The sequence below is a fragment of the Palaemon carinicauda genome, chromosome 26, assembly GCF_036898095.1.
Source record: "Palaemon carinicauda isolate YSFRI2023 chromosome 26, ASM3689809v2, whole genome shotgun sequence".
Lineage (NCBI taxonomy): Eukaryota > Metazoa > Arthropoda > Malacostraca > Decapoda > Palaemonidae > Palaemon > Palaemon carinicauda.
The window spans coordinates 37,997,388-38,020,341 of NC_090750.1; the positions used below are offsets into that span (position 1 = coordinate 37,997,388).

Consider the following 22,954-nt stretch of genomic DNA (forward strand, 5'->3'; position numbering starts at 1 on the left):
GTTTATACTGACATGCAGCCTGAAACTGAAAGTCTTTCTGTTTTCTCTCCTTTCAATAGGACCATGTCTCTAATGCAGTATTGAGGCAATTTCACCGATATTGGAGAGATAATACTTCCCAACAAATGAAGAAAAAAGTCTGCACCGACCACCAATGTTCACCAAAAGCCGGCAGAGAACGAATTGAGGTTACCTGGACAGTTGTACCTGTAGCTCCCTCGAGTGGAGGGATATGACATCGCCCACATCAGCAATGGCGACGCCACCGCGGTAGTTTTGAATCTATTGTCTGCCGTCGTAGGGAACCTACAGCTATATAATTGTTCAGTAAGACATTGCAAGAAAAGTAGTGGTTAATGGCAATAACCTTGGCTGGGATAAGTTGGAAATGCTTTGTCTTCCAGTTATGAAGTTCAAACTAATTGCTTATCTTCTTGACATCACTAGTCATTGGGGAAGTGGGTATGCATATATATAAACATTAGGTGAATACAGAAGTAACAAACTTTACTATCAAAATTCCCCCTCCTCAATGTCCAAGGTAAAAGCCCCAATGGGACATTTCCCACCACTACTATGCCTTCAAAACTTGGAATGGAAGGAAAAACTCCAACTGCACCATTACTTGGAAGTTGGGAACCTGAAGGCTCAGCAACAGCCAAATCCTTAGCACTGGTAAGAAGAGCCACCATTGAAGCCTTCCTTGGAAGCTGAAAACCCGAAGATCCAGCAACAGTTAAATCTGCAAGAATGGAAGAAAGAGGCCTTGCGGGGAGTTTCCTTTGGAAGCTGGTAACCCCAAAGATCCATCACAGGCCGAACCCCAAGGGCCGGCAAAAAGAGCTCCCATAGGAGCCATTCTTGAAAGCTGGTAACCTGAAAGCTCAGCCACAGCCAAAGTGATGTTAAAAATCATCAAGTAATATTAATAAAAACATAAATGTACAGTTAAAAGAAGATGAATTCCCATTACGAAAATTGTTTATCTTGCATGTATTCCTGAGAGAGAGAGAGAGAGAGAGAGAGAGAGAGAGAGAGAGAGAGAGAGAGAGAGAGAGAGAGAGAGAGAGAGAGAGAGAGAGATTGTGTACTAATCATACGAATTGCGTTAAACTTAAGTAAATACAGTACTATTAAAATAAATGTTGCCACCCGCAAATTTTCACACATAAAATAGGATTTTATCATATAACTCGTGTATCATGCGAGTTTCTTTATCAAATTGAGAAACCAATTTACAATACACTAAGCTCCTTTACTTCACTTTTTTAAGCCATCTTCTGGTTCAGTAAGCTAAAAAAGTAAAAGAGAATAGTAAAATCAACATTATTTACCTTTTAATCATTGTTGTAAATGCATACAGCCACAATAAGAACTGAATAAAAACTAGCTGTTCTGTTATGAGCACTCGAATCAAAATTCATACAATTGCCCTTATTCACTGTAAAGAAAAGATCCTCGAGGACGCATACTGCCAAATATGAAAATCTTCAGCTGAAGGTAAGAAAACAAACAATGTTCAGAACTGCTATTTTGTTTGGAATAAGGAAAAGCTGTGTCTGAAATTTGAGGGCACTTATAAACTTATAATGTGCAAAATGATATTTTCATAATAAAATAAATTTTTGAACATACTTACCCGCTGGTTATATAACAATGGCTTTAGTCCCTGATGTCTGGCAGAAATTTAAAAACTTGCAGCAATCGCAGATTGAGTTGCCAGGTGTACACTAGCGCCACCACTGGAGCTAGGCAGAACCATTCCATCCAGCACCATATTTTCCATGCCCATAGGTCTCTAGAGGGGAGGGGGGTGGGATTATAAGTTATATAACCAGCGGGAAAGTATGTTCAAAAATTTATTTTATTATGAAAATATCATTTTTAAACATTAAACTTACCCGCTGGTTATATAATAATGGCTGATTGACACCCTTGGTGGAGGGTCAGAGACAGCAACATTGTTGGAATATCACATAAGAGTTAAATAAAAACAAGCTTAAGGGTTCGTACCTGTTAAAGAAGCTGACTTCAATGATTCTCTGCCTCATTATGTCTGCTATCTTTATGAGATCCAGCGATCCACTCAGGGGGCTGAAGATCCCTAGGAGCTGTCAAACGGGTAATAACCTCTAGGCTGACAGGACCTCAACTAATACCCTTGTTCCGGGTGCTCTCAAAGAACAAAATGACCACCTGACTAAATCAAAGATTGCGGAAGACTGTCGACCAATCTCCACATACAACCATAAAATATAAACAAGTTCCTAGAAAAGAAAAAGGGTACTAGGGATTAGGGGCGTCTAGTGGTAGATCCTTCACCTACTACTGCATTTGCTATTACGAATGGTCCCAAAGTGTAGCAGTCTTCATAAAGAGTCTGGACACGTTTCAAGTAATGCGATGCGAATACAGATTTACTCCTCCAAAAGGTTGTATCCATGATGCTTTGCAGAGAACAATTTTGTTTAAAAGCTACAGAAGTTGCCACAGCTCTAAGTTCATAAGTCTTAACTTTAAGCAGCTTAAGGTCTGCCTCACCACAGTGTGAGTGAGCCTCTCTAATTAAAAGTCTTATGAAAAATGATAAGGCATTTTTAGACATAGGTAATGCAGGCTTCCTGACTGCACACCAAAGAGCTTCTGAATTTCCTCTTAAATCTTTAGTTCTGTCCAGATAGAACTTCAGTGCTCTAACTGGACACAGAACCTTCTCCAATTCTTCTCCCACCATATCAGAGAGATTAGCAATCTCGAAAGATTTTGGCCATGGGTGAGAAGGACGTTCGTTTTTGGCCAAAAATTCAAGTTGCAAAGAGCATATGGCTTTCCCGTTTCTGAAGCCAATGTTCTTGCTAAAAGCATGAACTTCACTGATTCTCTTAGCTGTTGCTAGACTTACTAAAAATAGAGTCTTGAAAGTCAGATCTTTAAAGAAGCCAAGTGCAAAGGTTCGAATCTGTCACTCATGAGGAATTTTAAAACCACATCTAAATTCCAGGCTGGTGATTCCTGTTGATGCTTCTTAGAGGTTTCAAAAGATCTGAGAAGATCCTGAAGGTCCTAGAGAGATCTAAATCCCTGTGCCTGAAGACAGCTGCCAGCATACTCCTGTACCCTTTGATGGTCGAGGAGGAAAAATTGTGCTTTCTTCTAAGTTCCAGAAAGAAATTGGCAATTTGAGTTACAGAGGTACTGGATGAAGAAACTGAGTTAGCTCTACACCATCCTCTAAAAACCTCCCACTTGGACTGATAAACCTTGATGGTAGAAGTCCTCCTTGCTCTAGCAATAGCCTTGGCTGCCTCCTTTGAAAATCCTCTAGATCTTGCGAGTTTTTCGATAGTCTCAAGGCAGTCAGGAGTAGAGCTTCGAGGTTTAGATGGTTTCTTGCCAAGTGAGGTTGTTTGAGAAGATCTATTCTCAATGGCAGGGGTCTTGGAACGTCCACCATCCATTCCAGTACCTCTGTGAACCAACCTCTTGACGGCCAGAAGGGAGCTACTAGAGTCAACCTAGTTCCCTTGTGAGACACGAACTTTTGTAGTACCTTGTACAGCACTTTGAATGGAGGAAACACGTACACATCCAGGTGAGACCAATCCATCAGGAACGCGTCTGTGTGTGTCGCTTTGAGGTCCGGAACTGGGGAGCAATAAGTCTCCAGCCTTTTCGTTTTTGAGGTCGCGAATAGATCTCTGAGTGGGCGACCCCAAATCCTTCAAAGTTTCTTGCATACATCCAGATGCAGTGTCCACTCTGTGGGAAGAACCTGATTCCTCCTGCTGAGGCCGTCTGCCATCATGTTTTTCTCTCCCTGTATGAATCTTGTCAACAGGGATATCTTCCTTTGCTGTGCCCATACGACAACAGGGACATCAGTGAACATGGGAGTCGATAAAGTTACAACCCAGGGTTCCCAGGTTTCCTAGTGAGTAAAGGCCAACTTTGATCAACTGCAGCTATAAGAAGTTAAAAAAAGGCCAAAGGTATAGCCTCTAAGGCCAACCTTTTATGATATTGCTAAAGGATAACCAATTTCATATTAAAAAAAGACCAAATTTGATGTCTTTAGCTGAAAAAGGCCAACCTGGCAAACCTGTTACAAACTCAATTACATTCATGTGTTCATCAACAATCGTATCATTCATATGACGTTGTTGAAGCTCGTCCACCATATTCAAATGGCGTCTTAACAAATTTAAGTAAAGCTTACCTGATAATCCGAGACGCCCAAAATTCCCCCTTCTTACCAGGTAATGTGTCATCATCGGTATCAGACAGTCCAACAATCTGTTGGGTGTTTCTCGGGATCGTCGAAATAGCGGGAGCGCTAAGTTTAACCGCTCCCCCGGTGAAACCCGAGAAAACCCCGACAGGCTGCGAATCCGGGCTTCCCAAAATGGCGGCCAGGATAACCTTGAGAGCAAGGTTTTCCCCTGCATGTCGAGCAGAGCGTGTGCGGATCTACTGAAGGTGATGAAAGCCACCCACTGCAACACCCGCCACAGCCTGCACAACATCGCATCTTAAAGAGTAACTTTCTCCTTCATAACAATGACCAATCACTAGTACACAAGCACAAGAGAAGGCAAAGGCTTGCAGCGTAGAGAGCGGAGAGTAGCTCAACCATCCACATAGAGCCGAAGCGAGTGAATGAGGAAAGCGGGCTGTTGGTGGAGGGGGGGAGCTAAGCTCCGCCCCATACCGCCAGCCAACCAATCAGCACAACTGCCTGGTTTTCTTTCTCTTCGGCTGTTTCAGCTGAGCTGAAGCGAATTCCTATATAAAATGATTACGAGGTTTGTATATTGCGTCAGAACAAATAGTCCTGCTCTCCCATTGGCTATCTCCCTATCTTGATGATGCAGTACTCTTTGCCAGTGAATCCACCTTCTCATTTCCAGACATGCCTACGTGTGCCGGAACCCAGCAAAATCTAACTGCTATACCTTTCATACCAATAATTAAAAGCCACTCTAAAATCTTTAAAACTAAAGGATTATTGGAATTCAAAACTTCTAAAGCTTGTGGGACACTTCTTGCATCACTAAAAATGGTAAAATTGCCCTCGTCTTGTAACGCTATTTTCTCAATGGCGGTTAGTATGCCATATAGTTCAGCAATAAATATAGAGGATGCTAGAGGAATTGCACGTCTACATCTAAAATTAGTACTATATACTCCCAATCCAACACCAGCATCGGATTTGAAGCCATCAGTATATATAAAAGTCGCTTCCTTATGTCCTCCACCATGTTCTATAAAAAGGGACCTGGCTTCTAAGTCAGTCATATTCTTTTTAACTCCAACAAAATATTTGTATAAAGATACCTCTGGTAATTTCCATGGAGGCGTTGATGATACCTTACATGGAAGCATCTTAGTTCTAACTGTATCAAGACTGTCTATCAATTGTTTCACCCGAAAACCATAAGGTTGAGGGGATTTTGGGTGCATCTCAAAGTATGTTGAGTGCTTTACAAGGCTTGCAATCTGACAAGCTTAAGAATTAGGAAGCCTTTGCAACCTTAACCAATGCCGAATAAAAGACTTTTGGTAAAGGTCTAATGATAATTTTCCCGCATCAACAAGGAGGCTTGGAATAGGCGAAGTTCTGAATGCTCCTGTTGCCAATCTTATAGCAGTATGGTGTATAGAATCTAAAATCTTTAGTCGACTTGGGGTGGCTGAGAAGTATATCTCACACCCATAACTAACTTTTGAAAAAAATTAATGCCTTGTATAACTTTTAAATAGTTTTGCAGTCTGCCACCCATGATGTATGGGACAAAACTTTTAAAAGCTTCAAAGCATCAAGCAATTTTGCTTTTAATGATTTCAAGTGAGGAACCCACGTCAACCTAAAATCATATATCAAGCCTAAAAACCTAGCTTCACTTGCACATGGGATCCGTTGACCTTTGATGTACATATCATACATATCAGGGTCTGGATGTACTCCCTGAATATGACAGAAATGGACAATAGTAGTTTTGCTTGTGGAAAACTTAAACCTATTCATATCAGCCCACTGAATAATTTTGTCAATTGCAAGTTGTAGTTTTCTCTCAACCATTGCCTATTCATATCAGCCCACTGAATAATTTTGTCAATTGCAAGTTGTAGTTTTCTCTCAACCATTGCCATTCTAGCTCCAGAAAATGATATAGAGATCATCTACAAATAGAGTTCAGAGAATATCTTGAGAAATGACAAAGGATGTCCCATTAATTGCTTGTACAAATAGGGTTACACTTAGCACACTACCCTGGGGAACTCTTTTCAGACATTTTCCCTCTGATAAAGTTTTCCCCACTTTCACTTGAAAAAATCTATGTGAAATAAATTATTGAATGTACTGTACAATGGTAAGCTCTCCTCGTAATCCCAAATTATGGATGGTTTTAAGTATACCATATCTCCATGCAGTATCATATGCTTTTTCAAGATAAAAATAGACTTTTACAAGGTGCTGTTTGGAAGTAATGGCTTCACAAATAGAGGATTCAAGTCGTATCAACATATCAGTCGTCGAGTGCATTTTTCCAAATCCACACTGGATAGGTGATAAAATACCCTTCTTTTCTAGGTACCAAATCAGTCTTGCATTGACCATCTTCTCCATGATCTTAAATGAACAATATGTCAATGCAAGTGGTCGATAGTTTGCAGCTAAAAACTTATTCTTGTCACTGTTCTTAACAATTACTATCAAAAATAAAATAAAGTTCAAGTGGCGGGGTAAGACAAATATTAATTTGTATCTGACAATATGTATTTCACTAAGTAAATGATACACAGGTCTGAGCACACTTGAATTGCTTTAAAGTCTGGGAAATTATTAGTCTATTTCATAAAATAAGTGCTCTTCATCAAACAGTAGCGTAATACAATTATACTTGGGCGAACAACGGTCACGGAACGAAGGAATTTTTACGATACTTTAATACAGTTTCCTCTCTGTAAATTTCTAAGTTCAACATTTATAAGGCAAGAATTCTAAGTCCATAAGGTGAGAGTATGGGTCGTGGCAAGCAAAGCAACTACGAAAATATCTTATCTGCTCTTTGTGAAATCTTAAGCCCAACTGATTCATGGCCGCGGGCGTTGCTGGGCGTGACCCCATGATGTCATGAGAAGAAGACCAATCATAGTTGTATTCATCATGGCAATCCGGATCCAACCGGTAGGCCTTCGCTCTCCAGAAGCCGTTGCTCACCCAAAGTCCCCCCAAGGAATCTGCGAAAACAAGGAGGAGACAGAAAAAACCCTTTGTTTGCAATTTGACATAGAGATAGACTCTTGTCGCCAGTGGAAGCTGAGAAGGCACACACTCCCAAGCGAGCCAGCTAGCTGAGGTCATTCACATGACCTCAAACAGAGATTCACAAACAAGGTATACGTGACAATCCTTACCGGGTTTTAAAAAGACTAAAATAATGGCTAGTTCCCAAACACTTGGATAACTACGATCATGCCATATTCAGTTAATAATGCTTATAATAAACAACTTGGTATTAACAGGTATATGTTTAATCATTGCATATGGAATTCCATCAGGTCCAGGGGCTGTATCATAGCAAGTGCGATCAAATTCTCTTCCACTATAAGGAGAATTGTATGACTCTTCCCTTCCTGTTGCAATATTTAAAGTTTTCTTTTCTTCAATGCTCCTATACTGGTGACCAGGGGTTGCTTCACACTTGCATGATACATTTAAGAAATGATCAGCCAGGGCATTGCTAACCTGTTGCTCCAATCATATACTGTCCCCTAATCTTCAACACTGGTGGTGGGTTTGTGGTGAATTTGCTTGCTATCTTTTTTACTTTCCTTCACACAGAAGATGGTGATGTTCTACAGTTAATGGAGGAAAAAAAAGACAACCAAGACTGGCGCCTAGTTTCTTTCAAGGCATGACGGAGCTGTTCTCTACATTTCTAGTATACAATCAAATTCTCCTTGGTACGGCGTCTGCACAATCAAGTTAAAGACCTGCTTGTGGCTCTGTGCAGGGCAGTTAGTTCTGAACCCCACCAAGGGACTGGTCATCGTTTGAATATCCCTGTCGTTTTGGGTATTGAATTGACTCCTTTGTATGGAAGGTTCCATTCAACAAGTCTATGGCATCATCAATATTCTCAAACTGTTCTGCATTCCCTTCAATTTTGCTTAGCTCATGAAATCTATCCCAGTCTGCCGTGTCAAGATTCCATCGCGGCAATCTCTGTAAAGCTAGACCATTGCTAGTGTTTATAATGATAGGTGCATGATCACTAGTATGGCAATCATCTAATGTCCTCCAATAAAAATTGAGAAGGCAATTACAGCTTGCGAATGATAGGTCAATGCACGAAAAGGTACCTGTCTGAACATGGAAGTGTGAGGGCTCTCCTGTATTAAGTAGTCCCACATCTTCATTTTCCACAATTGATGATATAATGTTGCCCCTTGTGTTTGCTAAAACATCGCCGCATAAAGGATTTCTACTATTAAAATCTCCCCAACAAGAGAAAAGGTTGAGGGAGTTATTGAATCACCTCTACTAAATCATTATACGAGATGTTGTCATTAGGAGGCAAATAAAAGGAGCAAATTGAGTACTTTTTCCTTACATCAATTTGTACAACCACTGCCTGCAGAGGGGTACAAATAGGTAAAGATATTTGGGGAACATCTTGGTGAATGTATGTAAGACTTCTGCCATGGCTCCCTGTTTGTTGATCATATGGTGTCCTATAGCTAACAGACTCTCAAGGACATGGAGTATTAGCATTAAGCCTGTTCTCCTGTAGACAAACAACTATAGGGGAGTGCTCACGAATGAGGAGCTTAAGTTCTTCATATTTGGTCCTTAAACCCTGATAATTCTATTGTAAAATGGAGGAGAAAACTATATATTATTTTCTGGAAGACATCTTAGATGAGGTCTTCCCATTGCCACATTTTGATTTAACAATATTTTCAGTAGGCTTCTTAAGTGTGGGTCTAGATAAGTTAGGTTTTACATTAGCCTTTTCAATGATCTTTTTACCTAATTCTTGAGGGGGATGGTGGAATTCAACTTGAATTCTTTATTGATTTAAGAAGTTTTCCTGTTCATCGGAAATATCAACAGACAGAACATCATCTATTAGAGGTCATAACTTTGGTGTTTTTAATGGATGGGGGTGATTTATCAGGTTTTGGTGTTTTTCCCACTACAGGTGCACCTGATAACTCTGTTTTATGTGAAACCTCCATCAAATCAGGCAGATATAGCCTGAGAGAGGTTAGTATTATCCTTTGTAATGGGGGACAAAGGTTTAATGAGGTGAGAAAAGCCTTAGGTGGTGATATTCTTGCCCTATTATGCAGAATTTTATCAGAAGATGACAAATTTCTTTTTGGGAGAATACTAGCAGTTTAATAAGAGGTGAGAAAAGCCTTAGGTGGTGATATTCTTGCCCTATTATGCAGAATTTTATCAGAAGATGGCAAATTTCTTTTTGGGGGAATACTAGCAGTTTAATGAGGCAAGAAAAGCCTTAGGTGGTGATATTCTTGCCCTATTATGCAGAATTTTATCAGAAGATGGCAAATTTCTTTTGTGGGGAATACTAGCAGTTTAATGAGAGGCAAGAAAAGCCTTAGGTGGTGATATTCTTGCCCTATTATGCAGAATTTTATCAGAAGATGACAAAATGTTATTTTCATTAGTAAAATAAATTTTTGAATATACTTACCCGATGATCATGTAGCTGTCAACTCTGTTGCCCGACAGAAATCTACGGTCGGGATACGCCAGCGATCGCTATACAGGTGGGGGTGTACACAACAGCGCCATCTGTGAGCAGGTACTCAAGTACTTCTTGTCAACAAGAACTCAATTTTCTCCTCGGTCCACTGGTTCTCTATGGGGAGGAAGGGCGGGTCCTTAAATTCATGATCATCGGGTAAGTATATTCAAAAATTTATTTTACTAATGGAAATAAAATTTTTCAATATTAATCTTACCCGATGATCATGTAGCTGATTCACACCCAGGGTGGTGGGTGGAGACCAGCATACATGTTAACAAAGAAGCTAAGTATCCCGTATTTCATTTTATTAGTTATTCAAAAAAGGGATTTTGACGTAGGAAAAATCTATTTCTGGGCGAGGGACCTGTGCCACCCAGTGAATAAGCTCCATTTAGCACTTATTCCTAGGTAATTTACTGCTAAATATACCAGAGAAAAAATGTAAAGGAGTGCTAGGTTAACTAGCTCGCTCACCTATTGGTGTCGGTATAAAATTGGGCGTATATTCCAGAGGTCCCGCACTATTTAGATTAATCCACGACAGAGAACCCCAATAGAGGAGAGCCGTTCAACCTCACTCGGTACTACTACAATGCATCCGCTCAGAACCCAACTCCTTAGCACCCAAAGTTTGGGGACTCCAAGGGAGAGGAGCTGGGAGGGTTCACTGGGCGGCACAGGTCCCTCGCCCAGAAATAGATTTTTCCTACGTCAAAATCCCTTTTCTGGGCTTGAACCTGTGCCGCCCAGTGAATCTATACAAGAGAAAAATGTCACCAAACTTGCAAAATAAAGGAAAAAACATAAGCGTAAGAGAAATACAGGATGCTTTAATCGGAGATGAGTACCAAAAAACAATTATAAGGGTATCTTAAATATGAACATAAATCCAATAAGGTAGGTATAATAATGCCGTGAGTGATAATATATACAGATACTCAGGAGCATAAAATTTACAAATATAATAACAGTATTCAGGTGCGAGACCAACGAATACAATAGGGTATAAATGAGGCAGGTAAGAGGGAGAGATAAAGAGTCAAGGCATTAACCTGTGAGTTACTCGGGAGTAACTACGCTCCCTGCGGCTACTGTAGAAAATTTTAGGGCTTCCAAATGTTTAAGGTAGTGTTTCTTGAACACTGACGGTGATTTCCACCCTGTATACCTGGAAAGGTCTGTAAAATTCATGTGGTGAAAGAAGTTCACCGAGGTGGCAACCGCCCTGATATCATGTGCAAGAGGAAAAGAGTCCGGGTTAGCTTGTTTAATAAAATACAAAATTTGTTGCCTGATCCCTTTAATAGTAATGGTACCGCCTTGTTCTCTAACGAATAGAGGCCCCGAGGAGTTAGAGGAGGTCCGGGATAAATAAGACCTAAGAGTAGTGACAGGGCACAGCGACGGATCTTGCGTGAGGGGAACAATTTTCCAGGAGGTCCATCTGTTTTGAGGGTCTTCATTCTTAGCCAAAAAGAATTTGTTAGGAGAAAGAAGGACCTCTCCTGAAGGCAGAAAGTCAATATGACCCGGGTCTCTCGACAAGGCTGCCAATTCAGAAATTCTTGCCCCGGAAGCCAAGCTCACTAGGAAAAGTGTTTTCCTGAGAAGGGGCATGTAATCACAAGAACTGTTAATGGTATCAGAAGCCAATTTGAGTACGTCATTAAGGAACCAGGTCACCGGGGTAGGACGAGTAACCGGTTTCAGTCTGGCACAAGCTTTCGGAATTGAAGCTAACAAAGAGTCGGTTAAGTCTATGTTAAAACCCACTAGGAAGATCTTTTTCAGAGCCGATTTAATAGTGGTGATAGTATTGGCTGCCAGACCTGATTCTAATAAAGATCTAAAGAAAGTGACTGTAAGGTTCAAGTTCATACAGTTCACGTCTGAGTCTATTAAAAATTTTGCCAACTTTTTAACTGCAGAGTCATACTGGCGGATGGTGGAATCCCGTTTATCCGATTCTAGGAACAAGGTGTTTTGAGGATCAATATTGGCACCATGCATAGCCGCAAACTTCATAAAGTCCATAAAGTTAGGGCGCTCTGAATGTTTGAGAAAGCGTACACAACGCGTGTTTGTACTATCTGAGACAGAACCGGATTGGGTATCGGGTGAGGGTATAGTCTCAACTCCCGCAGGAGAGGATACCAGTTGCTCTTGGGCCAGTTGGGTGCGACCAAGGCTACTTGTCCCTTGAAGGATCTCAGTTTGTCTAGAACTTTCAGTAAAAGATTCACCGGGGGAAAGAGATAAATCTTTTCCCAGTTGTCCCAATTCTGTGACATGGCGTCTGTGGCGTAAGCCTGAGGGTCTAGATTGGGAGCCACATATACTCTCAATTTGTGGTTGGATTCCGTGGCGAAGAGGTCCACTTGGAGACCGGGAACCTGAGAGAGAATCCACCGAAATGACTTTAGATCGAGTGACCATTCCGATTCTAGAGGGGAGGTCCGGGACAGGGCGTCTGCCACTACATTCCGGACTCCCGCCAGGTGGACAGCTGAAAGATGCCAACGGTTCGAGGCTGCTAGGGAGAATATGGCTACTAGAACATGGTTCAGAGGCCCTGACTTTGACCCGCCTCTGTTGAGGCAGCGGACCACCACTTCGCTGTCGAGGACCAGACGAAGGTGTTGTTTCTTGGGAAGAGCGAGACGTTTCAGGGTTAGAAGAACTGCCATGGCCTCTAGCACATTGATGTGAAAATGGCGGAACAAGGGAGTCCAAAGACCTTGAACTTTCTTGAGGTGAGAATAGCCGCCCCAACCTGATAAGGATGCGTCTGTGTGAATGATTAATTCCGGAGGCGGAAATCGAAGGGGAACTGACTTTGACAGACTGTTTGCTCTTGTCCAAGGAAGAAGTCTTTCCCGTAGAATGGGAGGAAGGCGGACTTTCCTGTCCCGGAGCTTCCGGTTCGCCCTCGAACGCCAGACACGATTGATATCTTTCAATTTTGCCTTCAGAAGAAGATCCGTCACTGAGGCAAACTGAAGGGACCCCAGAATCTTCTCTTGGAGTCGTCTGGAACTTACTTTGTCTTTGAGAAAGCGTTTGGTGTTCCTTGCAATCTCTAACCTCTTGGGTCTGGGAAGACACAGAGTATGAGATATAAGATCCCATTGCAGGCCGAGCCATTGGAACTTCGATTTTGGAAGAAGACGGGACTTCTTGAAGTTGATCTGGAAGCCTAGAGACTGAAGATAATGGATGACTTTGTGAGTGGCTTTTAGGCAATTTTGGGAGGTGTCTGACCAAATGAGCCAGTCGTCCAGATAGGCTACTACTTGAATCCCTAGATTCCTGAGTTCCTGAACAGCGACTTCTGCTAGCTTTGTGAAGATCCTTGGGGCGATGTTGAGCCCGAAAGGCATCACCTTGAAGGAGTAACTTTTGTCCCCTAAGCGAAAGCCTAAGTACGGACGGAAGTGTCTCGCTATCGGGACGTGATAGTAGGCGTCTGTAAGATCGATAGAGGTGGTGACGGCCCCACGGGGAAGTAAGGTCCGCACCTGCGAGACGGTAAGCATTCGAAACTTGTCGCATTGAATGGACAAGTTGAGAAGGGATAGATCTAGAATCACTCTTCTCTTGTCTGAATCCTTCTTCGGGACACTGAACAGCCGACCTTGAAACTTCAGATGTTTCGTTTCTTGTATGGCGTTCTTTTGTAAAAGATCCTGGACAAATTCGACCAGGTCCGGAGTGGAATGTTGACGAAATTTGTTCGGAGGAGGAGGTCCTTGAATCCAACTCCACCCCAGTCCCTTGGAGATGATACTGAACGCCCAGGGACTGAACCTCCATTTGTTGCGGAAGGCATAGAGCCTCCCCCCTACCTGCTGCACCTCAGTATTGGTTTGAGGAGTTGCCTCCACGTCCGCCTCGGAAGTTCTTTCCTCTGCGAAAGGCTCTTCCCCTGCCTTTGTTCTGGTTAGAGCCACGGTGGTAGCCTCTACCTCTACCATAACTCTGGGAAGAGCTATGAGCCTCGTAAGACTGGTTAAAGGCAGGGGAAGTGGCGGAGGCACCAGAAAGCTGGCTCTTAGGTAGCAGAACGGTGACATAGTCATCCGAAGGAGCCCGAGAGGTGGAAGGCTGTGCAGGGACAACAGAAGATGGAGGAAGAGGCAGCCGGAAGTTGGATGAAGCACTCTGTTGTTGCCTGAACTGGGTGGAGGTATATGGTCTAAGCTTCTTCCTACCCCGGGCTTGATAATTTGCGGGGTCATACTTGCGTTTAGGGGTCAAACCCCAACGGGCTTTAAGGCTCTGATTAACCCTAGTGGCCTCCGCCAAGACTTCCTCTACGAGATCCTCGGGGAAGAGATTTGAACCCCAACAGGAGGACCGGATGAGTTTATTAGGTTCATGCCTAATCGTCGCCTCAGCTAGGACATGCTTGCGACATCTGCGTTTAGCAGTAGCGAAGTCATATATAAGTCATAATATAAAGACTGTAACGTAGCCTTGTTGAGAGACTTAAAAATACTCTCCGTATCGTAAGTCAAGGCTATCGACTCCGTGGATGTGGCCAGGTTTAGAGTACGGCCCACACGTAGGCGGGAATCATATTCCTGTTTAATGAGGGATTCCGGGAGACGGGGAAGCTTCTCACTAAACAAGACTGAGGCACAGTCTGCTGCAAGCTTGCCGGAGGTAAAGGTGGTATGGACGTTGTCCCAACACTCAATACCTGAGGGAAGAAGGAGGGAGATTGGATCCACCTCTCGGATGGGAGGCAAGGGCTTCTCCTCCAAAGCATATTGAAAGGCAAGCTCTGCCACCTTATTGACGCATGGAGTCAAGGTGTTCTTGTCCATTAAGAACATCGTAAAGGAGCTTTTATAAGGCGTCAGCATGGTGTTAGTGCAGCCGATGTCATTCAAAAATCTGGCCCAAACAGATTGGGCTTGCTCCTTCAGGAAGATGACCGTCTCTTTGGGGACCTTGTCTAATCGAACTAAAGCTTCCTCAGTAAGTCTGGCATAACCATGAAATGGAAATGCCAGACCAGGAGGAAAGAATTCAAAGTCCTCTAGAGGACGAGTGCCAAGGCCCTCCAGAGTCAACATTCCATCCGAGAACGGGGAATGAAGAGCCATCCGCCAGGGGTTGTTCTTGGCAAACAGCGGGAGCTTAGAGGCATCCGGGATGAGAGAGCTTTGGACTCTCTCCGGAGCTCCTTGCTCTAACGCCCCAATTCTCTGACCGAAGTTAGAGAACATCGAGTCCATCCTCGACTGCATCTCCGAAACCAACTTTGCCTGCATCTCCGACACGATGCGAAGCATGGCTGATTCGGAAAGGCCCGGGCTAGCAGCAGGAGGGGCGGAAGGAACTCCCGGGTCGTGAGACTTAGAGGAGGAACCAGAGGTCTTTGAAGACGGGTTCGTACAATGTTTAGAGCCATGAGAAGTCTTGTGAGGCTTGCGGGCTTTGGGTAAGGTCCTTGAAGTAGACTTATCCTTAGGGGGAACCGGGTATGAACGTTGAGACGAATCACGGTCCCCAGAAAATCCAAGAAAAGAAGAGCGATCAGAAGAAGAAGAAAGAGCGGGGCTGAGGATAGGAATCTCAGCGCCGGACACACCTGCCTCACTTACCACCCTACCTGTATCCGGCTCGTCTAGCAACATTGGTTCGACGTCCAGGTTCATGGAGGCAACATTATCCTCCAGACCTCCGGGGGCGTCCGATGGATCTTGCTCTGGGTCGATGAGACCCGTTATAGTGGCATCAATGTGGGCAATGATGGGAGCTGCCACATGCCTAGCCACAGCAGCTGAAGACTTGGCGTTGGGGTAAACCATGGTGCAGTAGTCCTCAGATAGGACGTACGGCCGCTTAGACTTCACATTCCGGGCAAACCCACCAACCCACACCTTCAGTGTGGCCCGAGCCGCAGACTTTTGCTCCGGGGATGCCTGAAATAATAGTGGGAATTATAAAAGGGAGACTCCCAATGGTCCTTCAAGACCATATATATCTTACTAATAGTAAATAAAATAAGAAGGCAATATAGCCAACGGGACTCACCGAGTCAGATCCAAGGGTAGTGATAAGGTCGAAGCAAATCACACAGTTATCCGGGTGCCATACCACCACGTCTTCCAGTTGAACCCCACAAGGGGCGTGAGATCGGCAGACGGAGTGGCCACAAGGCTGGTGCAGAACAGCTGCACAGGCCGGCGTCAGACAATGCACCATCTATAAAAAGAATAGTATATGAGAAACTGTAATTCTCTTAAATAGGGGCGGGTCCGGAGGACCCGGGCCTAACATAGGTCTAACACAAGATTAGAGCTTAACTGTACTATTCTTTAAGTAGGGGCGGATCCGGAGGACTCGGCCCTAACATAGGTCTAACACAAGAATAGAGCTTAACTGTACTATTCTTTAAGTAGGGTGGGGTCCGGAGGACCCGGGCCTAACATAGGTCTAACACAAGATTAGAGCTTAACTGTACTTATTTTTTTTTTTTTTTTTTTTTTTTAAGTAGGGGCGGGTCCGGAGGACCCGGGCCTAACATAGGTCTAACGCAAGGTTAGAGCTTAACTGTAATATTCTTACATAGGGGCGGGACCGGAGGTCCCGGGCCTAAACATAAGTCTAACTTGAAACTAAAGTATAGCCATCCATTCCGGTCAAGCCGGGAGCATAAAAAGGATGCAATAACAAGGAATTAAGACACATGGTGTCTGATTTCCCGGGGCGGGGTAGACCCCGGGCCGGGAAATAAAGGTATATTCAATACCAATTCCTTTAGGGACTCCGGGGTAGTGATCTGTCATATATAATCATCATAGGAAATGTTATAAAATAATAGGGGGGCGGAACTGTAGCTAAGAACTGCCAATCGAACCCGGAGGGTTTCGTATAACATAAGCCAGAATGAAAAGTGAATATAAAATAGGGTGCACCGGGATCCAACTCTGTTGACCGGTGGCCAACCAGACTAGACAGAGACTAAACCGCCGGGCCACCCGGAGGACAAAGTCCATAAACACTTAACTACCCCCTCTAAAAGGAGGGAAGGCAACGGTCCCTTAGTGGAGGGGGGAGAAGCCTAGCCTCCCACCTAGCTAGAGGGGGAGCGTGGGGGAGGATCACGTGATACGAGGTAGCAGGGCTACCAACTGACGATCCCCAACCAGACAGATCAAACGGAGTAATGGCACAAATATTCATTATAATAATAATAATAGCGTTAAATATATGAATAAACACATAGAAAATTTTTGGGCAAGGCATGCAACATAATAATTAAATCACAAAAGACACACCTGATGGCTAAAAATAACATTGCCGCCTTAGCAAGAAGGTCGGCAGCCATGAACCACGAGGATTCTAAACGCTAAATAATGAATATTCACAATAACAAATAATATTTGATAATAAAAATAATACACATAGTAACACCGCAAGTGAAAATTAAAAGCTCTCAAAAACAGGAGTACCAACTGTAGTGAAATCAAGCAAGATCGGTATGAACGAAGAGAATAAACTCCTATAATATAAATATTAAACGATCTAGGTTGCTCAAAACACAGTAAAACCCAGCTTGGTACTTAACTTAGACGGTGTCTCCTGGGAAACCGACGAAGAAGCCATAATTCACTAGAAAATAACCAAAATTCGAGAGCACCAGAAAAATGCGGGTTACTTTACTCGTCGTGCTAAAAGGAGTTGGGTTCTGAGCGGATGCATTGTAGTAGTACCGAGTGAGGTTGAACGGCTCTCCTCTATTGGGGTTCTCTGTCGTGGATTAATCTAAATAGTGCGGGACCTCTGGAATATACGCCCAATTTTATACCGACACCAATAGGTGAGCGAGCTAGTTAACCTAGCACTCCTTTACATTTTTTCTCTGGTATATTTAGCAGTAAATTACCTAGGAATAAGTGCTAAATGGAGCTTATTCACTGGGCGGCACAGGTTCGAGCCCAGAAATAACATAAAATAAATAAGTACCTGGTAAGGAAGACGACTTGAACCATTACTCTGCCTTTATTAAGTACGTCTTCCTTACTGAGCGTAGCGGTCCTCTTAGGATGCTGAACGACTCTTAGGTGCTGAAGTATAAAGGGCTGCAACCCATACTAAAGGATCTCATCACAACCTCTAACCTCGGCACTTCTCAAGAAAGAATTGACCACCCGCCAAATCAACAAGGATGCGGAAGGCTTCTTAGCCGACCGTACAACCCATAAAAAGTATTCAAGAGAAAGGTTAAAAAGGTTATGGGATTATGGGAATGTAGTGGCTGAGCCCTCACCTACTACTGCACTCGCTGCTACGAATGGTCCCAGGGTGTAGCAGTTCTCGTAAAGAGACTGGACATCTTTGAGATAGAATGATGCGAACACTGACTTGCTTCTCCAATAGGTTGCATCCATAACACTCTGCAGAGAACGGTTCTGTTTGAAGGCCACTGAAGTAGCCACAGCTCTCACTTCATGTGTCCTTACCTTCAGCAAAGCAAGGTCTTCTTCCTTCAGATGAGAATGTGCTTCCCTAATCAGAAGCCTGATGTAGTAAGAAACTGAGTTCTTAGACATTGGAAGAGAAAGCTTCTTGATAGCACACCATAAGGCTTCTGATTGTCCTCGTAAAGGTTTTGACCTTTTTAGATAGTACCTAAGAGCTCTAACTGGGCAAAGTACTCTCTCCCGTTCGTTCCCCACCAAGTTGGACAGGCTTGGGATCTCGAACGACTTAGGCCAAGGACGTGAAGGAAGCTCGTTTTTAGCAAAAAACCGAGCTGCAAGGAACATGTAGCCGTTTCAGATGTGAAAACTATGTTCCTGCTGAAGGCGTGGATCTCACTTACTCTTTTAGCTGTTGCCAAGCACACGAGGAAAAAGAGTTTTTAATGTGAGGTCCTTAAAAGAGGCTGATTGGAGAGGTTCAAATCTTGATGACATAAGGAACCTTAGGACCACGTCTAGATTCCAGCCTGGAGTGGACAACCGACGTTCCTTTGAGGTCTCAAAAGACCTAAGGAGGTCCTGTAGATCTTTGTTGGTGGAAAGATCTAAGCCTCTGTGGCGGAAAACCGCTGCCAACATACTTCTGTAACCCTTGATCGTAGGAGCTGAAAGGGATCTACGTTCCTTAGATGTAACAGGAAGTCAGCAATCTGGGTTACAGTGGTACTGGTTGAGGAAACTGCATTGGCCTTGCACCAGCTTCGGAAGACTTCCCATTTAGACTGATAGACTCTGAGAGTGGATGTCCTCCTTGCTCTGGCAATCGCTCTGGCTGCCTCCTTCGAAAAGCCTCTAGCTCTTGAGAGTCTTTCGATAGTCTGAAGGCAGTCAGACGAAGAGCGTGGAGGTTTGGGTGTACCTTCTTTACGTGAGGTTGACGTAGAAGGTCCACTCTTAGAGGAAGAGTCCTGGGAATGTCGACCAGCCATTGCAGTACCTCTGTGAACCATTCTCTCGCGGGCCAGAGGGGAGCAACCAACGTCAGCCGTGTCCCTTTGTGAGAGGCGAACTTCTGAAGTATCCTGTTGACAATCTTGAACGGCGGGAATGCATACAGGTCGAGATGGGACCAATCCAGCAGAAAAGCATCCACGTGAACTGCTGCTGGGTCTGGAATCGGAGAACAATACAACGGGAGCCTCTAGGTCATCGAGGTAGCGAACAGATCTATGGTTGGCTGACCCCACAGGGCCCAAAGTCTGCTGCAAACATTCTTGTGAAGGGTCCACTCTGTGGGGATGACCTGACCCTTCCGGCTGAGGCGATCTGCCATGACATTCATATCGCCCTGAATGAACCTCGTTACCAGCGTGAGCTTTCGATCTTTTGACCAGATGAGGAGGTCCCTTGCGATCTAGAACAACTTCCTCGAATGAGTCCCTCCCTGCTTGGAGATGTAAGCCAAGGCTGTGGTGTTGTCGGAGTCCACCTCCACCACCTTGTTTAGCTGGAGGGACTTGAAGTTTATCAAGGCCAGATGAACCGCCAACAACTCCTTGCAATTGATGTGAAGTGTCCTTTGCTCCTGATTCCATGTTCCCGAGCATTCCTGTCCGTCCAATGTCGCACCCCAGCCCGTGTCTGATGCGTCCGAGAAGAGACGGCGGTCGGGGTTCTGAACAGCCAAAGGTAGACCTTCCTTGAGAAGAAAGCTGTTCTTCCACCACGTTAGAGTAGACCTCATCTCTTCGGAAACAGGAACTGAGACCGTCTCTAGCGTCATGTCCTTTATCCAGTGAGCAGCTAGATGATACTGAAGGGGGCAGAGGTGGAGTCTCCCTAACTCGATGAACAGGGCCAGCGATGAAAGTGTCCCTGTTAGACTCATCCACTGCCTGACTGAGCATCGGTTCCTTCTCAGCATGCTCTGGATGCATTCTAGGGCTTGGTTGATCCTTGGGGCCGACGGAAAAGCCCGAAAAACTCGACTCTGAATCTCCATACCCAGGTAGACAATGATCTGGGATGGGACGAGCTGGGACTTCTCTAAATTGACCAGGAGGCCCAGTTCCTTGGTCAGATCCATAGTCCATCTGAGATTCTCCAGACAGCGACGACTTGTGGGAGCTCTTAAAAGCCAGTCGTCTGACGGAGCCGGACACAAGATCATGGTACTGCTGCACAGTCTGTGAACTGTCAACCATGGGGAAGCGAGGAAGTACAGCGACAACCCGAAACTGTCTAGACTGTCTGGGTAGTACAGACAACTCCTTATCGGGTTGCTGAGGTTGCCGCACTGCGTCACAACAAGTCACCTCTGCTGGTTGTTGAACGTCTTCCCAGTGACACACTGACTCCGTAAAAAAAAAAAATCCTCTAGAAGGACTAAGCTTGGACTGCATGTCTTGCAACAAAGCTCAAGGTCTATGGGAGCAGGTGTGGGCAACAGACGGGGTTAGCGACTGAAGCGGAACCATTTACCCTCCCTGGAAGCATGTTATGCTTAAATAAAAGTCCATAGGAGGCTAAGCAGCTTAAGGCTCCTCTCCAAATGACAGAGTCCTCAAGGGAATATCAGAAGGAGGGAGAACAGCACTTTCTCATCTACAGGAACCATATCCGAGAAAAGCTAAGTTCTCTCAGTGAGGGTTTCACTGGTGCAAAAGCAGCAGACCAGAAGGCAACGTTATGAAACTGCTTGACAGTCTGTGAACTGTCAAAAACTGAACTGTCAACCACAACAGGAGCGTGAGGACATACAGCACTGGTGTATAAGTAGCAGACCAGAAGGCAACGTCATGTAACTGCATGACAGTTTGTGAGTTGGCAACAACCAAAGATGTGTGGGGAAGCCTCAACTCCTGCCTGACTAGTTTGCTGCTGGCGAGTGGCGGGTAATCACAGTGTGTTGCGGAGGCTGACACACCGTGTCAAAAACACGGCAGCTTGTGGTAGCTCCCGCACGGCAACGGAGTGCTCTGTGTGTGGGAGTCATCATACCTCTGGCAGGGTTGACTGTGCATGGGTGGAGGAGCTCTCACAACAAGAGTGTGAGAGCATGAAGCCATGCGGGCGCACAACCGTGGGAGGTGTAGGCCCACGGGTGCATCGTCAACCTTCTCCGCAGACGGAGTGTGGGAGCTGGCAACAACAAAAGCAGAGTGCTGGTGCGTGGGAGGGGCTGCGGTGGGTTGAGGAGCATGCGGTATGGTATGCAGAGCATGCTGTAAGGTATGCAGAGCATGCTGTAAGGTATGCAGAGCATGCTGTAAGGAATGCAGAGCATGCTGTAAGGTATGCAGAGCATGCTGTAAGGTATGCAGAGCATGCGGTATGGTATGCAGAGCATGAGGTAAGGCATGCGGCTCATGCTGCATGGTATGCGGCTCATGCTGCATGGTATGCGGCTCATGCTGCATGGTATGCGGAGCATGCTGTAAGGTCTGCAGAGCATGCTGCATGGGCTGAGGAGAATGCCGCATAGTGCTGGAACCCGGCAACTTCCTGATGCGGCAGCTCACCCATGTTAGCAGATGGTGCAGCAAGAACATGCGTCTGGCAGTGAGGACTGCGCATCGGTGGAGGAGCTCTCACAGGTGTGGTGTGGGAGCAGGCAGCCGCAGTATCTGCTGAGCGCACAACCTCGGCGGGTTGTAGGTAAACAGGCTGCATTGTCAACCTTCCAGCATGATACTCCTGCATGGAGCAGCAAGCTGAGACTGTATAGTCTGCAGCATGGACCACTAGGGTCTATGAAAGACAACAACAAACGGAGCTACTGTCCGTTGTGACTGAGGGTCTAAAACAGCTGGTGCGGCAACAGACGGAGTTACTGCCTGTTGCGGTACCACCTAGCCTCTCTTAGGAGGTGTGCAGTTGTCGTACTGCAGCGAGTCCGAACTGACCCAGTGGCTACACCTAGGCCGTTGGACTTGCGCGGAAGGGACCGACTTGCACTTAAAAGCTGCAAGATTTGGTCCATGGTTTCTGCGAGAAACCTCTTCCGCAGACGAGGAATAAATGGGCTCTCTCGTCTTTGTGTGGGTGGGGTGATCACGTCGGCAACGTGTGTAGATACACCCGAAACCACAGAGGGAAACGTCTGTTCGTCGATCAAGGCCTGATGAACCCATAAGTCCTTCGACATTACTTCTCCCTGGGCTTGGGAGTTGTAAGAGGTATCGGACTAGGTGAACAACTGGCACGAACAGACGAACCCTCGAACGCAACACTGTAACACTTTGCGCATATCACTTTATCACTTTTGATTTTCTGTTTGCACTTATTTCACTGAACTCGAAACTTTAAGTGGTTTGTACCTGAAACACGCAATCCTATCCTTCATTAAAAGGTAGTAATTGCGAAAACAGTATTACAATGTAACAGAAAAACATAATGAAAGATAAAGAATTCAGTGGCTGGAAAAGAGACTAAACACTAGATCAAATAAACTACGTTTAAAATCTCTCACCGCATAAAGCCTGGGAACAAGAATAAAACTCTAGAAACGTTTTACCTTCTTCCCCTCTATCGACTAGGGAGAAGAGCAAAAAAAAAAAACGAGAACAACGTTACCCGCTTGAACGAAACGTTTATCCTCCTCTCTCTCCCTCCGTCTCTATCTCTCTCTCTCTCTCTCTTGACTTAGAACCTGAGAGATGAGCCCAATTATATATATCGTTAAAACATATTATTTGTTAAAGGAAAAAAACTGAAAGGTTTCCAAATAAA

At 44.6% G+C, this 22,954-nt stretch overlaps 1 protein-coding gene across 2 annotated transcripts in view; it reads right to left on the minus strand.

Moving 5' to 3' along the window:
- Positions 1–22,954, minus strand: part of mute (muscle wasted) — a 421,459-nt gene that overhangs the window by 27,961 nt on the left and 370,544 nt on the right. The gene's annotated exons all lie outside the window — the stretch shown is intronic.